At 41.5% G+C, this 11,982-nt stretch overlaps 1 protein-coding gene across 2 annotated transcripts in view; it reads left to right on the forward strand.

Annotated features, from left to right (window-relative positions):
• enox1 (ecto-NOX disulfide-thiol exchanger 1) overlaps positions 1-11,982 on the forward strand; it is a 100,409-nt gene that overhangs the window by 30,801 nt on the left and 57,626 nt on the right. The gene's annotated exons all lie outside the window — the stretch shown is intronic.

Below are 11,982 nucleotides of genomic sequence, written 5' to 3' on the forward strand. Positions count from 1 at the left end.
GCTGCCGGCTTCTTTTTTAACTCTTTCATGGTTTTTATTCTCGTTAGTTTTGGGGTGACAGAGCGTTCTTTGGGATCCATGTTTGCATCAAATGTCAGACTCAGAGTCTTTGTCATCAGTTTTGGGTTCTTTCACTGAGGTGACGTTCTCGTGCAGCTCATATGAGCATGATTTTTTTAAAACACAAGTTAAGACTTTTCTGTTTTTTGTTGTTCCATTTTCGTCTAAACGTGTCCGTAGATTCTTTCATTGAGGTGACGTTCTCGTGCGGCTGCTTGTGTTCAGAAAATCTTCACATCTCAGATCAGCGTCTGTCGTTGAGTGAAAACAAGTTGAATATTTCTCAAAGATTTAAAAGGTTTTGTTTTGGCGTCAGAATGACACTCAGGCATCATATTACAGAGAATGTTGGATTTCTTTAGTTTTCTGTTTTTTTTTTATTGAGATATTTTAAATAAAGAAGTTTCTTAAATTAGGACTCTGAGTCTGCTCGTCTAATTTGAGGTTTCAGATTTTTATCTCCATGTTTCCTAATATAATTGGTTTGGATTTGTTGTATTATTGTCATGTTTGCAGAATGTGGTGTGCAGGATTCATTTCCTGTTTGTTCATGAATTTGTTAATGTCCGAAACATAACGTCGTCTCCGTGTGAATAACAGCTGGTGTGTGAAAACACCCTCAGTCAGAACACTGATGCAGATGTCCTGGAAAAGACTGATCTGTTGGATTTTATAGTGATGATTAAAAATCAATAGTAGTATTGAGTCATTTCAAACATGAGTCAGCAGTTTACAGCTGAGCGCTGTGCTGACTCACTGTTTACTGTCGGTGTGAGATCTCTGATGTCTGTCCAGCATCGATCTGTTTAGGATTTAAAAGGAGCTCATAATCATCTGATACACGTTCACTGATCATCAGCTCCAGACTCTTTCTTCGGTATCTGTCGCTCAGGTGATCGTTTTGTTCCATGTGAACAGGAAGTGTTTGTGTCTAAAGCAGCGTCACTGTGTGATGCCGAGACGTCATACCTTATCCATGGAGTTATCGTATATCTAACGGGGACGGTGCACATTAACAAACTACATCTGTAAATGTGTCAGAGCTCAACAGAAAGCTTTAGCTCACCTTTAAAATCAGAGACATGAGAGACCGCAGCGTTGTGTTTTTTCTGTTTGTGTATGAATCGGCGGCGGCAGGCGAAGACGCCGCTGAGGTGCAGAGTTCCTGTCGGACATGAAGCAGCTTTTGGTTCTGAAGGTTTCCAGAGAAGAAACTGTTTCTCAGAAAAACTCTGAAATGATGAAATGGCAGATTTCTTTTGTACATTCTTGGAAGTGATGAGCAATTTTTCTGCTCAGTTTGCGGTTCCTCGGGAAAGTTTGTTGGTGAGTGGCTGAATGTGAAAATGTGGCTTTAGAAACTGGAGACTCCTCCGAGGGTCACGACATGAATCTGAAGGATTGCTGGATTTTTCAGACTTTTCCATATTAAAGCACCGGATAGTTCTCCGGAAACAAGCTGAAAAAGATCCAACACTTTCAATATTTTACATTTCAACTGTCTGTAATCTTTAGTGTGCCGTGGAGGGCGTGGAAACAGCGCGATTTTACAGATTCACACATTTTGGGAGATTTTTCACTCAAGTTCACCTGATGTGTATTTGCATTGCTACGAGAACGTTTTTTTCACATCTGTGCATCTTTGACTTTGTATGTAATAATAATGCGTGAAAAACCCTTTCCCTGCACGTGATTCAAATAATGACGTGTGTGTGTGTGTGTGTGTGGGGACATGTAACACTCATCCCAGCCAGCAGGGAACGTTCCCACAAATTTTGTGGTTACCTACAAGTTGCAATAATGTTTTAAAGAAAACATTTTAACATTTTAAGGATGTATATCTTTTCAGATAATGTTCCTGTGAGGTTAAATGCTGACTAACACAACATTACATGAGAACAAAGGAAGAAAGTTTTCAAAAATGTCATTAAAATATTGCTTTGGTTGCATTGTACCATTCTCAGAACGTTTTTAGAACCAAACGGCCACCTGGGATGTTGCAGAGACGTAAATCTGCTTGCACAGCTGCATTTTGGGGACTCACCTTCCTTTTGTTTGAGAAATGATTCCATTTTAGCGTGGAGGCTGCAGTTTGGGTTTGGGGTTCAGGGTTGAGGCATGCTGCTTTTTTTCAAACTGGTGTTTGACAGCAGCTCAATAAACAGCAGAAAGCAGCATGGAGGTCCGTGCACATGGTACGTGTCGCTCTTTCACACTTTGTGCAGACCGATTTTGGAATGACGTGTGAGCGCTGTTGGCACGGAGACAAACGGGATTTTGTGGTGCATCGTTGCATCTTGTCAACAAAAGGAGCTAAAATTAGCGTGACCACCCAGCTGTTATATTTCTATCTCTGCTGATCAAAGCCGATGGGAGCCGGAGGCGATAAAAACCTGTGACTACAATTGTTACCTTTTCCAATAATTAAAAAAAACAGATGTTGGTATATATGTGCAGTGGAAAGAGGCGAGCTGGGGGGGGCCTTCAAGGTCAACCAGTAAAACCGTTGAGTGTGAGTCCGTTTTGTCGCGCCTCAAATCAATAAATCAAAATCATGAATCAAAGCGAGTAAACAATATAAACTGAGAAAAATAGAAAGTGAGATATTAAAAAATGTAAAAAAATTAAAATTTAGGTTGAAGGTTTCGTCTCCAGGAGACGATGTGAGTCAGTGTAACGTCCTCTGAGGTGTGTGTGTGTGTGTGTGTGTGTGTGTGTGTGTGAGCAGATCACTGCGGGCTGAGAGAAAGCAATAATGCTGGATTAGGGTGGATTAACAGCGCCATACATTCAGCTTCTCCTCCCTCTGCCTCTTCTTCTCCTCTTTCTCCTCCTGTTCACCTCCCCCTCTGTCCTGTACTCCCTCGTTACTCCTCCTCCTCCTCCTCCCTTTGTGTTCCTCCATCTTTTCTCTCCCCCTCAGCTCCTTGTTTCCTCCCTTCCCTTAATGTCTCCTCTCTCCTCTCCTCACCTCCTCTCCTCCTCTCTGCTCCTCCCCGGAGACAGCAGAGGAGCAGCAGGGCCACAATTTACATCTTGATATATCAGTTTCCTGCAGCAGCGGAGGCGGTGATGGATGGCGTGTTGCCGGCGCCGCGGCGCTGCCATGAGTTACCGTGGTGATTACCGGCAGAGACGGCGGCTCACTGGCCACTTCATCACGGTGACTGGTGAGGAGGGAGGCGAGAGAGGAGCGAGAAAAAGGAGTGAGAGGCAGAAAAACAGAAAGGGAAGTAAGAAAAACACAATCGGAGCAGAGAACGGAGGAGGGCGGCGGTGACGCAGGAACAGGATCGTTAGGGGACGCCATGTCTGATTGGACCAAACAAATCGACCTCATTTGGAAAATAAAACAGGAAGAGGATGTAAATCTGAATCTGATCAGATGAAATTAAAGATTTCAGAAGGTTTTCAGACGAGTAACCTGATGCCGCTCATCACCTTTCAGCCGAATGTTGCTCAGATTTAACTACATTTTCACCGCTGTTAATAACGATAAAGATGATTAACTTTTTAAGTTCCTACAGTTTAACTGTGATAAAAGTAGATTTATCATAAAACGCAGTGATTTTGTCACTTTTGCTGAAATGAAAACCGATGCTAGCAGATTTAATTAACCCTTTAGTGACTGTTTGTCTCATTTCAGTCTCTTTTCTTCTTCCTGTTGTGATAACTGTGTGTGTGTTGATGCATGTGTCCTAAATGTAGTCCAGATTGTGTATTTGAGTGTAATCAGTGAATTTGCAGCTCAGCTCCTACAATAAGTCTAAAATACACTGTGGAAACTAAATAGTTACATTCAGACTGTTCAGGTCCAAAAATGCTCCATTGAAACCCATTCAAACTGACATTTTTGATATTATATATTATATTAGATATTTAAAAGTCCAATAATTATAAGTTTAAAATTGTTACAGAAAAAAAATAAAATTAAAACTTTTTGCTAATTCTAATTTTAATTTTACAAATTTCTTGCCAATTTTGGGGGGCATTTCTTGTTGAGTTGCTCATTGCCTTCCTCCCATGTTTTTGACAGAAATCAAGGTTTCAAAGGGTTAAACACAAAAACAAAGAAATATGAGCAGGAAATTCTGGTTTTGGTTAAAGTTACTACCTCACTGGGGTCAGAGGGTGTTTGTTGTCATGGTTACAATAATAACCGCCTGGTTATGGAGACGTCAGTAAGCGTTTAAAGAAACGTTGAGTGCATGAAGGAGAGCAGGCAAATCTGTTTCCTCACAGTCATCCTGAGGTGAAAGTCATCCGTGTGATCTGACTGCAGCTTGTAGAGGCAGAGCTGCTGATTTTTGGGTGATTTGAGCTCTCAGCTCTCAGCTTTCAGCTCTCAGCCTGCAGACACAGATCTGAGTTTGCTGGGAAACGTTCACCTCCGGCCCTCGTTGTCTCCGTGTGTCTCATCCTGTGGTCGGTGAGTTCATGTCTAGACTAGCTGCTGCCTGCCAGCCGGCTGAGGGAAAATCTGACATGTCCCCTCCCTCCTGCCCTGCATACAGCCCGAGGAAAAACAGATCGATGGAGAGCACAATTCTCTTCTGGCTGCAGCCTTATTAAAATGGAAAGTCGCAGGTCTTTGAATGTGTCAGCTCTGCAGCAGGCTGTCAGAGAGACCTGCGCACTGTCAGAGGACAGGGGACCAAACGCTCAGAGCGTCCTGCAGCCAGGACAATCCTGACATCGTACGCCGCAAGCACTGTCAAAACAGCGAGTTCAGAACGACAGCGGTCTCATATGTTTTCATGTATTGTTTGTTTGGTGGCAGCACGCGACGCTGATGAGTGAACAGCTGATCAGACGGAAACATTTCCACGTCTCCTGATGTCATACGAGCTCACCTGGATGTTTGCAGTGAATTCAGGCTTCTTTCTGGTGTCTGTTTGTTATGTAACTCAAATATTATTCGTGGAAATATGTTTGTGGTGCTCAGTTTGTTGTGACTTTTTCTTAATGCAGACTCGTGTTTTTGTGTGTAAAGTCTGAATCTACAGCGTAACTCATGCTTTAAAATCAATATAATGCAATAAAAAGTCCAATATTTTCCTGAGATGCAGAGGAGAAATATAAAGTAGCAGAAAATGGAAATAACGTAAAAGTAAATGTAAAGTAAAAACAAATGAAAGTTAAATAATATTAATAAACATCATGTTGGTTTTGACTTTGATATTTCACCTTGACAACAATCTTTCCCTAATATTTAAAAAAATCTTCACCAGAGGATATTTTACAAAACAAATCAAAGAATTTATCAGTGAACATTCAGCTCGTTCAGATCTGTTAGAAATATTTCCTCCATGTTGCTTAAAACGTTAACAGAATTTATATCAAGTAACTAAAGGTCATCTGTGTGTGTTTGTTTGTGTGTGTGTGTGTGTGTGTGTGTGTGTGTGTGGCGCTGCAGAGTGAACAGGGAGATGTGTTTTCTTCTGCTGATGAATAATTTACAGCCGTGTGGTTTAACCTTCACGTGTCCTCTGTGGTCTGAACGTCCACCACACAATTTTCTGCACACACACACACGCAAGCAAGCACACACAGACACACACACACACACACACACACACACACACACACACACACACACACACACACCTGAGAGTTTCACATCCAGCCTCCCTGTGTGAGATGTTGAGATGGACGGTTGTGTCTCTGGTGTGGGACGTCCGGGCTTTAAATGTGTCCTCGGGCGTGTTGAATAGTGCAGGAGGAGACGACAGCGTCACATCCATGAATGTGTTCATGCAGAAAAAGAAGAAGAAGAAGAACACGAGCCATGTTAGCAAACTGTCAGGGACGCCGTTACATGTGTCTCGCCTCTGGAAAAATGTCTCTGAGAGCCGGGACACTGAGGCAGCTTTTATTTATGTGGTGGAGCTCTCAGCCGAGCTGCAGCGGCGTGATGCTGCCTCCACACACACACACACACACACACACACACACACACACACACACACACACACACACACACACACACACACACACACACACACACACACTCATGACCTTGTGTTTGTGATGTTGTTTACAGCTGCAGGAACTTTGAATTCTGCTGCATGATGGGACTTTTTGCTGAATGTAACCAGCTGTGTATCGTGATGATATGGGTAGTTTGTGTACATGAAACGTGGTAATCTTCCGCCCGCTCTGCAGGGACGTCATGCTTCTTATATCACCGGCAATGCTTTCAACCTGACGACAACCGTCAGTGTATCACACTGCCACGCCAGAAGCTGTGCTGAAGGTCCGTCTGCTAAAATCACTGAGGAGGCGTCAGTATTTAAGGACGTCACGGTGAGGACGGGCTGACAGCTCCCTGATCAGATGAAAGCAAAGTCAGAGCAAAATCCGAGAAACGTCCCTAAATCCTGGAAATGTCCTAAAATAGTAGAAATGTCCTCAAATCCTGGAAATTTCCCAAAATTTGAGAAACGTTCTAAAATTAGAGTAACGTCCTAAAATCCGAGAGACATGTATGGGGCTCCTGCGACCTCTGCAGCAGTCACAAAGAGTATTGACGTGGATCGAGAGACACACGTCCCTCTCTGTCTCAAACTCAGACAAAACTAATCAAACTGAGCACTGACTGAAATAATTAATTGTCAAAGAAGTTGCTGATTCATCTTCCATCAGTTGACTCATCAGTTCTTTAACTGAAATTTGCGGCTGTGATTACAGCGTCACAGTTTCGTCATTTTCTGCGGACGGACATGAATCCTGATGACCCCGGCCTCTAGCGGCCGCTGTCAGCTGTAACCACGCTGTCACGACTCGGCGGCGTCTCGTCCTCGCTCAGGTGAAATAAAGATGGAGACGAGGCGAGGCTGTGAGCTCTGACACAGACAGGTTGTAATATTGTTATTCAGACAGTAAGCTGCTCTGAACGGTTCCTTCTTTAATAAACTGATGCTTTCCACCTCCCACCTCTTTGATCAAGTCACAATGAAAACCTGCACAAACATCGCCGTCGACAAACGGCTCATCTGAGGCGTGAACGCGTCCGCCATGTGACAATACAGTCATGCTCCGCAGATCTGCACACAAGAGGAGGCAGGCGAGTCTTTCTACGCACAAAAGGAGGCAGCGTTATCTCCTCTCGATGCTCCCTCTGATCTCCCACCCCCCCTCCTCACCTCCTCACCTCCTCCTCCTCCTCCTCCTCCTCCTCACCTCAGAGGCATGTGGCTGTTCTTTAATTGCTGGTGTGAATCAGGAGAGGAGAAGTTGCTGCTCTTTGAGTAAACGCCTCCACGCTGCAGTGCTTCCATTAAAAATCACCAGAGACATCTCTGAAGGCTTGTATGTGTGTGTGCACTCACGTTCTCCTGTCTTTGTGAGGACCGAGTGTTAGACCTGCCGAGCGAGGACACGTTTCTTTCAGTGAGACTTGCACCAGGCAGCAGTTTTACTCAAGTACAAGTACCAATACCTTTCAGCTGAGCTGCGTTTTTGTTGCGTGTGTTGGGATCTACAAAGTGACAGTGCGGTTGGTTATGGAGGGTTTGGGAGTGTATATTATTGTGACACTCAATATACTAAAATCCAAAAAATGTTTTAAAGTCAGAGAAATGTCCTAAAATTATCACAACACCCTAAAATCCTAGAAACATCCCAGAATCCTAGAAATGTCCTGAAATCATGGAAAAAGCCTATGCTTCTAGAAATGTCCCAAAATCTGAGAGACATCCAAAGTCCTAGAAATGCCCAAAAATCACCAAATCATTCCTCCTAAAATCTTAGAAACATCCTAAACGTCTTGAAACATCCCAAAATATTAAAAATGTCCTGAATCCTGAAACATCCTAAAATTTTACAAAAACCGTAAAATCCTTAAAATGTCTTAAAAATCCTAGAAGCATCCTACAATCTGAGAACTGTACTAAAATCCAGAAAGGTCCTAAACTCTTAGTAACACCCTTAAATCCTAGAAAAAAATCCTTTAAAAATCCTAGAAATGTTTTAAAATCCTAGAAATGTTTCAAACATCCTAAAATCATGGAGACATGTATGGGGCTGCTGTGATTGGCCCCTGGTCACCAGTTATTTTGTAAAAGTGTCCCCCAGTAAAAGCAGGTTGGGGAACCCTGCATTAAAGAAAACAGACTGTTTATTTTTATATAATTCCTTTCTGACATACAGTAATTTCCCCCTAAATCCTGCCCACTGGACCTTTTCAGTTAATTTTAACTACTTTTAAAGTGTTGGGCTGTTTAATCCTTAACATCTATAATAAATCTGAGATGCATCATATTTTACAGACTGAGCATCTATTGTTTTTAAATCATTGATTTTCAAAATAAGAAAAAGCTAAAGTTGTCAGATAAATAAAAGTAGTGCAGAAAAAAGAAAAATATTTCCCTCTGAGACGAAGATTTGGAGTAGAAATATAAAGATGCATAAAATAAAAACACTCTGTAGTGTGTGTGTGCACGCGGTTTGTTTGCTTTGTGTATATGTGCACGATAAATATGTATGAGTGTGTGTGTGTGTGTGTTGATGTGAAGTGTGTGATTCAAGAGGAGTGTTGCAGCAGCCTGAAATAGCTCCAGTTGTTTGTGTGTCTCCGCAGCAGCTGAATAAACTTTATTGTTTCAGTTTCTTCAGACGACAGAGCGACTCTGTGACTGAGTGGGAAAAAGGAAAAGTGTGTTGGCGGCGATAAGAAATAAAAGTCTCCCCCGCTGTGAGCTCGCCTCCTCTGCGGCAGTAAAAGCAACGTTGTGACGGAGCCGTAATCTGTTTTTCTTTCTTTGTGTTGCAGTTTATTCAGTGCTGCTTTTGTTCCGGCTGCAGCTCCTTGGCTGCATCAGCAAACTGGAGCAGCAGCCTGAGAGGGCGCTGTCAGCCCCCAACATTTCACGTCCAGTCAGCCCCCAACATTTCACCTCCAGTCAGCCCCCAACATTTCACCTCCAGTCCCCCAACATTTCACCTCCAGTCAGCCCCCAACATTTCACGTCCAGTCAGCCCCCAACATTTCACGTCCAGTCAGCCCCCAACATTTCACCTCCAGTATTCCCAGTCAGGTCCCAGAATACATGTTAGCAGTGTTCATCTGCAAACCACGAATATATAACATTTGCATTCATATGAAGCAGATCTGTTGAAACTTTATGTTTCTGTGATCAACGTATTGTTAGATTTAGTGTAGAGATGCAACAATTTATTGATCGCACATTATTATCAGCCGATAATCGCCTTGTTGACGGCCACCAGCCCATCAGCAAATACGATGACGCCCACCACTGTTTGATGAGAGCTAGTGAATGTTTGCTGTTAGCAGCTGGAACGATGTTAATTGTATAAACTAAGATAATTGGGGAAAATATTTGGCATTTTGCAGATTACCTGAATCAGTGTTTCATTTTAATGATTGCTGATAAAAATTAATTAATTAAAAAGTGGAAAGAAAGTGTCAGCATGGGAGGAACTTTTACTTTGTCAAAGCTCAGGGAGCTATTTTTATTTATTCATATTTATTTACATTTTTTGGGAACTTGCTGTATTTGACATTAAAAGTTTTAATTGTATTAAACATTAGTTAAAGGCATTTAAACAAAGTCATGTGCTGGAGTTTTTTTCCAAAAAAGTATTGACAAAAAAATCATTTGTATTGTGAATGCATTCCAAATATCAGTTATCCGTCTCATTAGCTACTAATAATCGCTATCAGCACTGAAAAAAACGATATTGGTCGACCTCGAATATAAAAATAAATTGAGACAGTGGTCCTTTTCTCTCTGAGGTCTGTCGCTCAGTCTCCATTATTCCATGATCAGCCAATCACAGGCGACCAGCTCAGAGAAAGCTCCGCCCACCGACTCACGTGGTCACTAACTCAAATTAACTCACCGTCAACCTCCACCCTGAAATACGAAAGTCTAACAGAGAGAGGGTGTGTGTGTATGTGTGTGTGTCAGAGTGTGTGAGAGGGGTGGGGGAGTGAATTAAATGTACATTAACCCCAATTTCAGAGCCCAGACTGAGGTCAGTTAAACTATAGAGAGACAGAAAGTGAAAGAAAGACTCTTTCTTTTTGACTGCAGTGCACACACATACACACACACACACACACACACACACACACACACACAGACACACACATACACACACACACACACACACACACAGAAAGCAGAAAGCCAAAGCATCTGGATCTCTCATCAGATTTCTGGAAGCTTCTCCATCCAACGACCGCAGAGAGGGAACATTTCTGTGTGTGTGTGTGTGTGTGTGTGTGTGTGTGTGTGAGGTTTGTGTGTATGGTTTGTGTGTGTGTGTGTGTGTGTGTGTGTGTGTGTGTGTGTGTGTGTGTAATGTTTCCACTGGTTTCAGGTTAGAGATTGGAGTTATTTTTAAAGCCTCCACAGTGAAACTGAAGTGACTCTCACCTGAATTTTGGTTCATTGTTTGTTTGTTCTCGTCTGTTTTCACACTGACTGTTTACAAACAAACACAGAGCTGTAAACAGGAAGTCACGGGCCAAAGATGAGCCTACTTTTAACAACACGTGCACACTCGTGTGTGCTGTGTGGGTTTAGGGTAACATGCAGTCTGCACAGTGACAGGCGGGGCGGAGTCACCGCTGTCACAGCGGGGACATACACGACGATACACGTGATTCGCCGTGATCTCAGAAGTAACAATGCGGTGACCTCCTCCTGTGTCACAGCATTTTGCAAATCGCAGTACGAATACCCCTAGTGATACTTAGTACTGCAGGAGGAACATGAGACCTTTTTTGAATGTTAGTTTATAAAATATTTGTCATGTATAATTCCTAAATTAAATTAACTGTTTGAAATCTGTAGTTTTCTTGAGCTGACGTCTTTCACAAGATAATTGGATCTTTGAAATCTGGTCTTTAAAATCAGTCCCAGCAACCCGACCCCGGATAAGCGGTAGAAAATGGGTGGATAAAATCTGAGTAAACTAGTTTGATTTATTATGAAAACAGTCAGAGAAAAGGCAACGAGCAACTTGGAAAAAAAAGGTTTACACATTGCAAGAAATTAGTAACGTGTGACAAGAAAATTACTTAAAAAATTGTTTTTGTGGGGCTATTAAAAATGATCATCAAAAACATAGGAGAAAAATGTCCACAAATCATAATTATTATTCATATAATTTTATTTTACAAATGCAGGAAAAAATATTCTGATATATATAAAAAAATATTTTTTTAGCAGTCTTGTTTGTTTTTGTTTTTCTGTTTATTTTTGCTCGTTTGCAGATAATTTGCTTCCAACAAAGGTGGTTGTGATTTAGTGAGTCACCAATGTTTCCAGCAGTTTTTAAGTCACCAAGCGTGGTGTTTGATAGTGAGACACTGTTTCTCCATCGGGGATTGTGCATGAAAGAGTTTTTATTTTATTTATTTTAAACTGATCAGTCGCTTCGTTTCCAGCAGAGATCAATACAGTCTTTTTCTAACCAAAACCAAAATCTCTATAATCTGTTAACCACAGCATAACTGAAACGTAACGTTTTGGGCGTTTCCACTACTTAATAACATGCAAATGTAACATATCGTTTTCAGAAATGCACATTGTCAATATTGCTCCATTTAATTGCCATTTATTCTGGCGATGTGGTTTAACCCTTTGACGCACGAGCAGATTGGCTTGATTTCTTGCAAAAACATGGGAAGACAGTAGATAATTAACTGAAAATAATAATAATAAATAATAAAGAACAAAAAGCAAACAAACAAGAAATTACCCAAAAAGTGTTAAACATATAATGCAATGCTAATGTATCTAACAGTATAACACATACATATTTTTTCAGTACATCATTTTAAAAATGTAATTATAATTATTATGAATATAGTTTTCTGGAAAATTTCTCCTATTATTTTTTAGTTTCCCCTCCGTTAATACATAATTTTCAGGTCTTTTCTGTCATGTT

The sequence above is a fragment of the Plectropomus leopardus genome, chromosome 10 (genome assembly GCF_008729295.1).
Source record: "Plectropomus leopardus isolate mb chromosome 10, YSFRI_Pleo_2.0, whole genome shotgun sequence".
NCBI lineage: Eukaryota > Metazoa > Chordata > Actinopteri > Perciformes > Serranidae > Plectropomus > Plectropomus leopardus.